Raw genomic sequence first — 13447 nt, 5'->3', positions numbered from 1 at the left:
CATATCCCCATGCGGATGGTATTGTTGGATCGGTAGATACAAATGCGGTGAACTTGTTGAGCCAATTGCAGCAGTTTTCTTTGCAAATTGCTCCTAACAACCAGGTCACATTGTCTAACCCTTCATCTTCCCAACCCTCTTCGGTTAATGTCGTCCAATCTAACAACCCCAAAGGAAATCAAAATTCCAATGGTAAAAAGAAAGGATGAGGTAAGAAAAAGAGTCAAGATGGGAAGGCTGATGCAAATAAATCTGGCAATAATGCTGGTGGTCGTAGAAATGAGTCTAGAAAGAAAGTCAAGTTTCCGTGCAAGTTATGCAGTGGAGACCAATTAACTCATCTCTGCCCAAAGATTCAAGATGTTTAGCACGTGTTAGGGCAGCAAGGGACTTCTAGCTCTCAAGATGTGTTAACCAACCCCTTTCCCCAAGGGCAGCAACTACTTGCTGGCGCAAATTCAAACCCTAGTACCTCTACAGGGGGCAACCAGGAAGGGGAGAAATCATCAAATGTTTTCATGATGGGTTCTAACATCCATATGGCCACTCGATCACGTGATTACGGTGAAGCTAAAACTTCCAAGGACAAAACTTCTCCCAGAAATACCGACCTTCATATTGAGCGACCCCCTGTCGAGACTATACCACGGATACCGAAAGGTTCTGCTAAATGCGTGACTATTAATCCTAATGCTAGGGCCGCCCAGAATTACTCCATTGTTGAGGATCTAGCTTAGAGTCCATGTGCCATGTCCGCTTTAGAGGTTCTCCAGTCGTGTCCAGCTCAATGAAGTGCTTTACTTTCGACGATAGGGGCAGTTGATCCAACTAACTCTTTAGTGCTCACTTTCGACATGTTAAATGTCAAAAAGCGACTCCCTCATCATATGGCTTTTCAAATAAAGTCTACATACCGGAAAATTAACATTTTTCGTACCGTTATTGATGAAGGAGCTTCCACGTGCGTCATGTCAATGTCATGTTAGAAGGCCATTGGATTGCCTTCGGTTGTTCCTTCACCTACCCTCCTGACTGCATTTGATGGACATTCTCATAGGCTGCATGGGATTATCCTGGCCTTTCCCATATGTGTTGGGGGGAAGGTCGTCAATATCGAAGTAGAAGTCATTAATGCCAACCTAGATTACAATCTCCTCTTAGGAAGGAATTGGGTATACGAAATGGATGTCGTTGTTTCGACTCTGTTTTGTGTCATTTGCTTTCCTCATGAAGGGAAAATTGTTAAGGTTGATCAGTTGGATTATTCTCCAGCCGATCCTAGGGAAACTTTGGATTCTACTATTCCTTTAGTGGATAACCCTCGTCCGCCTACTAAGAATCTAGGAGTTGGGATGTATTCTTCATTGATGGCTACCTTTGATTTTCCCTCTCCTATCACTAGAATCAATGTCGTTTCATCATCTAAGGAGTCTTCACGAGAAGAGTTCTTCCGAACTCATTATTTTTCAGACCCTTGGACCTTGCCTTCACCTACAACCACATTAGATGAAGGAAAAGTTGGTGGAATGGAATTCCCTATGTCTGCAGCAGAGCTTAGATATCAGTCTATCATCAACTCTGCAGACAACCACTCTACTCCTTTCTCTGACGAGGAGCTAGATGGTGACGTGGCCCCGGCCTGGACCCTTGATTTTACCTCCACCATGGACTGCTTTGATACGATTTTACCTTCTGAGGAAGCAATCCTAGAAGTAATGATGGGTGTAGATCAACCTTGGGAAGACTTACACCATTGTTCATATTTTCTTCCTCCGTTGCAGGAAGTAGAATCTAGGTTATCTGAGCTCTTTACTAGTGATGTTTGTACGGTATCAAATCCTTTGGCTCCAGCAAACTTTCGTGCCGAAGGTAATATGTCGGTGATTTCAAAAACGATATCTATAAACATATCTAGGAACCCTAACGTGATTGAGAATCTCTTCATCAGAGTCGAATGTTCCCTTGAAGAAATTAAAATTTACACTGACATTTTTAAGGAATTTCGAGATGTATTTGCTTGGTCTTATGAAGAAATTCCTGGCATTGATCCTTCTATAGTTCAACATGAGATCAAGATGTATGAAAATGCCAAACTGGTTCGTCAAAGGCTTCGACCGGTTAATCCTAGGAAAGCAGCAACCATTAAAGTTGAAGTAGAGAAGCTACTCAAGGTGGGTTTTATATACCCTGTTCCTCTTACCGATTGGGTTTCTAATCTAGTCCCTGTGGATAAAAAGCAAGGAACAATCCGAGTATGCATTGACTTTAGGGACCTAAACAAGGCTTGTCCCAAAGATAATTACCCCACGCCATTCATTGATCAGATTATTGATGAGTGTGCGGGTAATGAGGTTTTCTCCTTCATGGATGGTTTTTCTGGTTATAATCAAATCTCTATCCGTCTACAAGATTAGCATAAGACATCTTTATATGTCCCTGGGGTACCTTTGCTTACAGAAAGATGCCTTTTGGTATTAAAAATGCTAGAGCTACCTTCCAGCAGGCCATGTCATATGCTTTCCATGACATTAAACATATCATCGAAGCATACTTGGACGATCTAGCTGCTCATTCTTGAAAGAGAACTGATCACCCTAGTCATCTTCGATTGGTTTTTGAGCGATGTCATTTTTACAAGATCTGGTTGAATCCCAATAAATGCATTTTCGCGGTTACATCCAGTCAGTTATTAGGGTTCATTGTGTCAAATGAAGGGATTAGGGTTGATCCCTTCAAGGTAGAGGCAATAATTCAGTTGCCTCCCCCATCCTCAATTCAGCAACTTCAAAGTCTTCAAGGGAAGGCTAATTTCTTAAGATGGTTTATAGCGAATTATGCCGAGATCACTAAAGGGTTTATGCATTTTATACAGAAAGGAGTTCCATTTGTATGGGACGATTTTGCGTAGTGGTCATTCGATGTCTTGAAAAAGGCATTAGTCTCTGCCCTGCTTTTGAGTCCACCTGATTATGGTAGGGACTTCCTTTTATATCTCGTTGCAGCAGAATCAACCATAGATAAGGTTCTAATTCAGGAAGATGATGCTCTCACAGAGCATGTGATTTATTATTTGAGCCGAGGCTTGATAGGTCCTGAACTTCGTTATTCTCCTGTTGAGAAGTTGGCCTTGGAAGCTGTCCATGCTATCCAGCAGCTCTGCCATTATATCTTGCTACGCAAAACTTTTGTCTTAGAAACGGTCAATCCATTTCAATTTGTCCTCAGTAGGCGAGTGATTGGGGTCAAATATAATCTATGGATAGTCATTTTACAAGAATTTGATCTCGAGTTCTTGTCTACCAAGTCTAAGAAATCTATGGTTTTTGTCAAGTTAATTTCTGAGCTGCCTTGTGGAGAGGATACTTTTTATGAGGAAAGTTTTTCCGACAAACATTTATTCCTCATCTCTTCACTCGACCCTTGGTATGGAGATATCATTGTCTATCTCCAGACTTTGAAGTTTCCCTCTACTTTCTCTAAGGATGAACGCCGAAAATTACGTCACCTAGCTAAAAATTATGTTATCATTGGTGATACATTATATCATCGAGGGGTTGATTCAATCCTTCGGCGTTGTTTAACCCTAGAGGAAGTAGAGTCAGTGCTCAATGACTGCCACAGTGGAGCTTGTGGTGGTCATATTTCAGGGCTTGCTACATCTCATCGTATCTTGCGTGACGGCTATTTTTGGCATTCGCTCTTCAAATATTTTGTTGAATCGATCAAACACTGTCACCCCTGTCAAATCTATACTCGGAAGATGCACACACGTCCAACTCCTCTTTTTCCCATTGTTATTGTCAGTCCTTTTACTAAGTGGGGTATTGATTTTACAACTTGTAATCCACCTTCAGCAGCGAATCACAAGTACATTATCATGGTCGTAGACTACTTCACGAAGTGGGTTGAGGCCATGCCCACTTATAAAAATGATAGTGAAACAGCGGCATTGTTCCTTTTTAATCAGATTATCTCAAGGTTTGGTATCCCGAGAGAGATTGTCACTGACCATGGCAGTCATTTCCAGAATCAACTAATGTCTGAATTGGCTCTCAAATTGGGTTTCCAGTAGGAACATTCGTCTCCTTATTATCCTCAGGCCAATGGACAGGTCGAGGCAGTGAAAAAAACCCTTAAGATAATCCTGGAAACGATGATCGACAAAAATCGGTCCAATTGGCATCTTATGTTGTATCTGACTCTTTGGGCATACTGAACCTCTGTAAAGACTGCTACAGGTTTTACACCTTTTCAGTTATTTTATGAGATGGAATCTATCTTTCCTATTGAATGCGAAATTCCATCTCTTAAGTTAGCTATTGAGCTCCTTCCAGAGACTTCTAGTCTCAAAGAGCGCCTCCTTCATTTGGAACATCTCGATGAGCACCGTTGAGATGTCGCCACAATCAATGAGGCTCATAAGAAAAGGGTTAAGACTCAATATGATAAATTTTTCCATCCTCGAGTCTTTTCTAAAGGTGACCTTGTCTTGGTCTATGACCTTAGGGGCAGGCAAGTTCAAGCCTATGTGGTACGGTCCCTTCATAATTAAACGAGTTTTAGAAAAAGGCGCATATGAGTTAATCAATTTTGAAGGAAACAAGTTGGCGGAGCCCCGAAACGGGCTCTACCTCAAGAAGTACTTTGCTTAAGTAGCAGATAGGCAATGGCTTCTTTGTACATTTTGTATACTTGTACATATATCATCAAGATTTTTTTGATATCAACACTTTTTGGTCTGCCGTGGCAGGTGTTGATGGATGACTTGGTCTATTTTGGATTCGCCGATGGTGCTAGTCGGCACACTCAGAACCTCACTTCCGCAGCTTGGGTAATATACAATCCAACTGGTCAGTTGTTGGTGTCAAGGGGAGTATGCATTGGTCCTACTTCAAATAATATGGTTGAGTATACTGTCGTCATTAATTTACTATCTGAAGCAATTTCTTATGAAATTGATTCGTTGGTAGTTTATCTTGATTCACAATTGATAGTGTCACAATTGAATAACATTTATCGGGTAAGGGATCCATGTTTATATCGCCAGTATTTAAGAGTGAGGTTGTTGCAAATATCATTTAATTATATTAATTATTTGCACATTCCAAGATCTCATAATTGGTTAGCTGATTCTATCGCTAATCAAGCATTACACTGGCACATCAATCATTCATCACAATAAAATTAAACATCAAAAAGTTGAATTGTATATATATATCATAAAACATCTCGAGTGTACATAAGTGTGTCCAAAATAATATACAAAATTGGGACTCAAATGCCCATAATCATGTCTAGTACATCTAATGCCCCGCTCAGGATGAGCGGCTAAGTAGGCAACTACTGCATTGGCCACATGCCTAAGAGTGCGAACCCACTCTCGTGGCATGCCAACCACATGACGCTGCATCTCTATAGGGAGATCCTCTACGGCCTCCATCGGTACTCGGTGAGTTAGTCTCACCAAGTGTCACTGAACTGTGTGTAGAAGTCGCTTTGTGTCTGCAGCCGCCTCTTCAGCCCCTCGGCCGCGACGTCTATGCTGTGGGAACCCATCTGGTCGCACCGGCCCAATATCTAGAACATGATCATCATATTAGTCATTTGAATCCTATCAAAAATATTTTTCAAAATTCATTATTATATTTGAAAAATCACAAAAAAAATCATAAAATCAAAAACACTTACCTATGTCACCCCATGTTGCGGTCGGTGGTAATACTAGATCAGGATCTCCTCGGAAGTCCAACCCAGCATAAGGGTAGTCATCTATGGCAATGATCTACTCTTCCCTCTAGGAGAAGAAGTCGTCATCAAATGCATTCCGTGGGACATCGCCACCTCCTAGACATTTCATCAAGTCAGCCCGCCTGCCCATTCGTGGATCTCGTGGGGTGCTGATTGAAACCGATACTCTAGGACGAAGTGCAGGGACCCTCTCAAAGAAGAAAGAGCACAAAATGGTTCCATATTCGAAGTTTTTGGTCTGCCCTTTCTTGATAGAGGTAAGCTGGCTTTTCAGGTTGGCCAGAAGAGGAGTACACCAGTCAAATACGGTGGTGAGACAGTCTACCGCCAAGCTCATGGCTAGTCGTGATGCCTGGTGCAAAGAAGCTGATCTGTTCACTCTAGCTATGGTGAACATGATTATCCTTAGCGATAAACTCTCCACATGTTTGATTGGAATTTGACTTCCAATCTTTTCTGGATGTCCCAGGCAATATATATGTACGTAGTCCTCAATCGAGAGACTGCCTCGTGATCTGCCTATAGAATGTACCACCTCTCCCCTCTGGGAAAGGCCAGTGATGAAATAAATATCTTCAACCTCTATCTTCAGTGGCATCTGGTTAATCATAAACGCGTCATCCTCGATGCTCCAATAGTGAATGAGCATTTTGAGCAGGCGAGTGTTTGCTTTCATATTTGGCATTTTAAAGAACTTTAGCAAACCACATCCCCGTAAGGCATCCAAAGCATTAGGATCGTTCATAACCTCATCATCCACTACGGTATGCTCTCTTTCTCTCCAAGTGACTGGAATCCTGAAGAAAAAATGAATTTAGACCGTTATTTTTTTTTGTTTGAAGATTTTGTAGCATATACGCGGGTCCATTTTACACACAGTCGCGTGTAGGGCCTGCGTATATGTGGGTTTCATATATCCAACTCTCGTATACGCCGCAAGGAAATTTTTTACAAAAATTCAACGGTAAAACTTAAATTAAAAATTCTAAAACTAGTCACAATTGAATACAAGACAAGTCTAAGGGTTACCTAGTGATTTTGGAAGAATCTGAACAGTTGAATTTGGTGTATGCAAAAGCTTTCTCCTTTTGCACCACTCCTTTGCTCTCAAAATCAAATGGTGAAAATGGTGAGTCCAAAAACTATTTTATAGGCTTTGAAAATGAATTTTTTTTTCAAAACTTGATTTTTTTTGGTCTCATGTAACTTTTAACTTGGGAGCTTGGAATGTCGAGAATGGTTTGATTTTTAGGACATTTTGGACACTTTTTCGACAATTTCGAGACGATTCCATGACTACTGACCCGTCATGGCAAGTATCGTTTTCTCACTGGCATATAGGTTAGGGAAGCCATTTTTCCATTGCATTATGCATACTAGCCTCCATTTGTCGATACAATTGCCATAGGGTCGACCCCACCGTGTTATGGTTCGTAAACCACCTTCACTCGCTGATTTTTTAAATCATGACACGATGGTAGAGCCATCCTATTCATGGGCATCATAGTTAGCACCTCACTGGCATTTATTTCCCATGCTGCTTCGATCTGAGTAGGCTCGGGAGTCCTCTGTAGTCCCGTCATGGCTTATGCGATGAAGACTCATTCCTCTTTGCTTCTTCGCTTCGTTCTGGCCTTATACCCTAGAGGCTCCTTTGTGTTAAGTTGTACTATTGCATTGCATTTTGACCATTTGCACCTTTTGGCCTTGAGCCAGCTTCACTTGGACTCATGTCTAAGCCAAATTTTGACCATGACGACTGCAAAATTAAATTTGCATGCCCTTGACTTCTGCAACTTAACACGCCTTGATCCATGGAAGGAACACACCTTTGAGTGTCTTTGACTAGTTTTCACCTCACTGCATTGAGCATAGGATTGTTCCAATCCCAGGAACTAGATCATCTGTTTCACCGACACTCATTCTTTCCACCGTACTATAGCATTCTTTTATTCTTTTTCCAGCTTAAATAAAAAGACAAAAAAATTATATATTCCAAAAAGGAGTGAACAAGACAATATTTCCACTTATTGTTGGCAGCTAGAGTCCGTCATGTTGCCCTTGAACAAAGCACTCAAAACAAATTCTCCTCCATTTGGGCGGGATTTAGTTTGACTTAGGTACGCCTTAACCTTGTTATTGAGTCAGTTCTCCCTCGATTGGTTATCTCTTCCAATCATATGGAGGCTTCTGCGGTGTCTCTTGAATCATTTTTCAGTCGGCCATCCCTGGTTGTCAGTGTCTTGTCTATCATCACATCAGCTATATTGGTCCTTTACTCGCGCCGATTTGAGAAGGTCCCCATTAACTTCTTGCTGGCGGGTCTTGTCCTTATGGACGACAACATCTTGTTGTATGGACAGGCCTAGAGCTGCACCCTAGCCCTATTTTCATTATCGATAGGTCACCTTGTGCTCAGCATCGATCAGTATCATGGGTCTTTGACTGAGTGGTTTCCCTTGTGTTTGACATCAAATTACCTTATCACAAACTGGGATTCGTGCAGTACCTTGGTTTCCATTTGACCCTATTGGTGGATACCTCGCCTCTATGTCAGCTTTCATTATTGGCTGGTTCAGAGGGTTTCTCTTGTGCGCTAGACACATCTTGTGTATGCTAGACACATGCTTCAGTCAGGTTACTACATCTTTTTTCGTCAGATTCCTTCCACATTATTGGCCTACGGGTTACACTCACTCTAGATTGATGAAGGAGCCTTAATGCCTTCCTTCTAGCGGATCTTTCCCTATCAACTACGACTCATTGCTCTGGGGCAAAGATCTAGAGTCCATTTGGCAGTACCTTGGGGTTTGCAGTCATTAGTGGCAGATCCTTCACTATCAATAGTGGGAAACCATCATTGTCTCTTGATTGATAGATTCTTACAGGTGTTCGAATTTAGCTCATCTATTCACACTTGTTAGATTGTATTGGGTAACTTGACGCTCATTATCATTATTGGTGAGTAGTCTCGGGTTTGTTAACGGTATACATCAATGACCGGTAATCAAACGATTTCTCACATGGTCGACTTCAGATCATTTATTCCCATGGTGTAGAAATGTACCACGGCGGTCAGTGAAGACCTCAGGTTGTATCAACATTCATTGGTTCACTTGACAGTTGCTGCTAGTTGATACCACTCCACTTTATATGTTGCAGTCATTCATGGCGACATTCTATATGCTGGCACCTGAGTTTGTAGTGTAGTACCATCTTACTCCATCATGTTCATTTGGTACTTTTTGGGATCAATCTTTGATATCAGTGATCCACTTCATCCTTCAGCATCATTAATATTCTTATATGTGATATTCAGACATGTACTTGTTCGATCATGATCAGATGATCCATTATGTATATTCCAGTGTTTATATTTGTATACTTAGTGGATCCGCTTGTACTTGATATGTGGATGTGCTTTACTTTTTCTGAGCATGGGTATGCCCGCCTCAGACAGTGTTTCTTTCTAATCTCCTTTTGTGGCTTGGCAGGGTAAACTCTGGTGAAGTCCTTCTCAGTTTTTGACAGATTTCCTTTTCATGCACTTGCTTAATACATTTCAGCCATCATGTACCCCTTCTGACCTCATATATTAGGGGGCATCTGTTATAGCTCCAAATCTCACTCTTGATTTTTGTGAGGCTACACTCATGGCCTAGGGCAACCCCTCCTTCCAGACCTGGTCAAAATACTTAAAAAACAGTGTTTTAATCCCTATACGTGACATTGCCCTGAGCTAAACACGTGTGCACACGGGTCTGTGTATACCCAACCCACGTATATGTCTTAAAACACTTAAAAAAAATTAAATCCCCTTAATTTCATGCGGAGATCATAGGTTTTACCTGTTGATTACCTATTAGTGCCCGTGGCCCAACTGTTCCCAACGAATTCCCAACTAAAAAAATACTTTGGGAGAAGTATAAAAATGCTTCAATGGGAAGGCCTGAGGGAGGAGAGAAGAGAGAGAAAGATCACTCTGATGAGATTGTCCCTAATCAGGTCTAAAGATCCTTGTGTTTCCAGCACTTCCCCCATTATAGGAAACCCTTGTTTCCTTGTGTTATGATGTCTTTCTACTACTTGAGATATCTTGGAGTAAGTCATGGAAGGAGTTTGTTGAAGGCTTGAGACTAGACAAATCCGGAGGACGGTTTTGCTTAGAGCCTACAAATGGAAGACTCAGGTGAAATCATTCCTTTCTATACTTTAGTTGTTTATAATAGAAGAAACACTTGTCTTGTTCCTGATATAAATCTTCTTCATGTTTATGATATCAATGTTATGATTCATATATGAATGGTTGTTTTAATTGTATAACTAACTATCTTTCAATATGCTATGAAGATGATTTATTTATGATGCTTGGTCCATATATTGTTGTGCTTTCTTGAATTGATTGTTTTGCATGTTGAAGGAGCAAAAGGATCTCCAAGAGGGTTTGGACCCTAGTTGGATCTTCCCAAACGAAGGACCCCCAGGTGCACCCCTCTTTGCATAGTTTGTTTATATTAGCATGATGGTTGTGTGGAATGTGTGTTTTTCTGTATAAATAACCTCTGATCTGCTAGGGTATCAACCCAACACCCTAGGGGAATTTACCCCTTAACAGAGAGTGTAAGTGGGAATGTGGAAAATGTAGGAGGGGAGTGGGATTTAGGAAATATATAAATGGGAATGGGGTTTAGTTTAGGGAATAATGGAAAGGATATGGTAAATAAAACATTGGAGAGATGAGGAAAACTAGGGTTTCACCCTAGAAGCTAGGGTTTTAATTTTAAAAAATGCTAAATACCAAGCTTAGCAATCAAAACCCTAGATCATATGATATGATGATTGTACTTACTTGCAATAAAGTGAATTTATGACTTTGAGGTAAATTTGGAAAGTGTAAAGCATTTTGAGTGATCTGGAGCTTGGTTGGGCAGATGCGCAGCGCCTCACACGGGTGCGCATCGCCTCCCACATGCGTAGCGCCTGTGCAATTTTACACTGGAAAAATCTGCCAGGTGCGCAACATCTCCCAGATGCACAACGCCAGCCTCAGATGCGCGGTGCCGGCTAGAATTTCTCCAAAAACACAACGACTTCACTCTTTTGCTCAATGACACTTAAAAATCACTTCTTAGCTCTCCTTTGGCACTTTGACTTCAACACTAGCATAATGAAATGATCAATAGATGATGGGCTTTATATGGATTTTGCTTTTTGATTTTTGATGGTGAAAACCCACTTTTATAATGTCTATGTGTTTTTTCAAATACTCTTTTTTTTTATGCTTGGTCTTTTTGCTTTGATAGGTGGACTGATGCTCAAATTCTTTGACTTTTTGCAGTGGCAGCACTTTGGCAACATCACCAAATTTCCAGGAGTAGCATGGAACCATTTATTACATATGAGAACAATAAAATTACATCAAATTTAAATATGATATACAAATGCTCTATTTTCACCTCAAAACTAGTTTTGAGGTGAGAACTTCATTAAGCTTACAAATTAACATTATTTGACATCCTAATATCTTTGCTGACCATTATTAGCAATAATCACTGAAATTTGACCATGGTGATAAACCCTAAGACCTAATGAGACTGAAACCCTATGTAATTGATGAAATGAACTGAAAATGAGCATGAATCATGACAAAAGGGTATGAAAGGAGGTCAGCAAGTACATATCATGAGGGAAAAACTGAAATGAACCCTACCATCAGTAGATCCATGACCTAATGGAATGCAACTTCATAAGAATGAGACTCCTACTATGAAATTCAAAAGAGAAAATTTTCATCATTGATGGCAGTGTGAAGACACTGACACTAACACAACAAAGACAGGTTTCTGAAGAATTATTGAGTATTTATGTTCATGTTTATTTATATTTTATGCCACTGATGAATGACTTGTTTTATGAAATATTGATTGAATGCTATGCAATTCTCTTAAATAAGACTTAATAATGTACACAATACATGCTTAAACACTTCCGCGAGGACTTTGGTGATTTATCTTATGTTTAATGACGATTTAAGTAGATCAGCATGAACACCAATTTAGGATTGATTGTGATGCACATAAGTAGGTAAATTGATTGTTAAAGGTTTGCAAGGACTTATTGTGGACCTTCGCAAAGGTATGAAGACCATTTTAATAGAGTTATAGTAGCAAGCCCTAGGGATCTGTTGATCTGTGGGGAGATAGATCTAAGGCACTAGAAGACATCACACTAGTCTCTAGATGCATATACTTGGTTCTTGCATCGCCCATACTGCTTGGGGTGAGACTGCAGCCTGCGCTACACGGGTTGTTGCCGAAAGGGCCAGTAGTGTAGGGTTTTTTTGGTTGGTGCAACTAACTCCAAACATGGGTCAGGAACCCCCTAAGCCAACAAATGCTTCAGTTGCTGATACTGAGATCTGCGTGAAAGAGATGTGTGATGTCGCATCATTGGAATCTGACCAAGAAAGAAATTGAAAAAGTCGTTGGATCATAAGATTCAAAAGTTCGCAGTGCAAGAAAATAGGAATCTGCGCATCTCAAAGGAAGAGTGGTTGAATAGGTACCTGTATACACAAATACACAAAATCTTCTTTTGCACCTTCCCCATTGAAATGTATGAGTGGTTAGCTAAATTGACCGACATTCAAGGAAGGTGGAAGCTCGATAGTTCTATAGTGTGGACTCTAGAATTAGTGTGACGACTAGAAGCCTCTAAAAACAAGATTGCGCGGGCTATCAATCATTGGCTCGATCGAATTCTACGAGGATTTGTTATAGAATTGTTTGTCAATACCTCAGTCAGATATAGCAAAGAGGAGCGAAGATTCTTCAAGGGAATGTGAGGTAAGTACTTAAGATCATTGAATACTTGGATTAAAATGTTATTATGTAAAAAATGGGTTATCCCATTACCTTGATGTTTGGATCTACACGGAGTCAAAGATTCTTTAGGAATCGTGAAGGATCCAGACTAGAGTATAGTCCATTAATCAGACCTCCTTCAAGTGACAACGAAGGGGTGGTGTGTTGAAAATAGCAATAAGAAATGCTAAAAATAGCATTACTATAAATAGCAGTTCAAGTACTAGTCTTGGACATAGCAACAAGGAATGAAAAATGGAAGTGCTAAAAATAGCATTGCTAGAAATAGCATTTCGGGATGGATTCCAATTTTAGTCAGTCCCTGGACTAAAATTGAGAAGTAAAATTCGAATTTGATCTTACCAGCTATTTGAAAAATAATTAATTAATTCACCATGAGTTAATTGGTTGTGAAAAAGCAAACATGAAGTCTATGTGAGGACATGAAACAATTTCTCCATTGGTTGAGGAATTTATCCATTAGTTAAAGAGATAAGGATGAGTTGTAATTTGAGTTGTAATTAGTTGGCTCAGTTAACTAAGTCAAGTCCAATTAGATTAATTCAAATATTTTGTTGAATTAATTGTGAGTTCAGTAAGTTAATGCATGCTTGAATATAACTGTTGCTCTCTAGATAACTAAATATTCTCATATAAATAACTCATGCATGTTAGTTCAGTCAGAGACCTAGTTGAGATCAGAGGAAGGGACAGTGTACTATCAGTTGGAGGATTTTTCCTATAAAGGAAACTCATCCATGCAAAAGGAATTATCTCCTTCAGGTTTTTGTAATTATTTCTGAGCCAAGTGAGCAATGTGAGGTGGGAATTCACAC

The sequence above is a fragment of the Pinus tabuliformis genome, chromosome 2_1 (assembly GCF_031772625.1).
Source record: "Pinus tabuliformis cultivar Carrire ecotype Pingquan chromosome 2_1, CPIR1, whole genome shotgun sequence".
Lineage (NCBI taxonomy): Eukaryota > Viridiplantae > Streptophyta > Pinopsida > Pinales > Pinaceae > Pinus > Pinus tabuliformis.
This window is presented reverse-complemented; position numbering follows the sequence as displayed.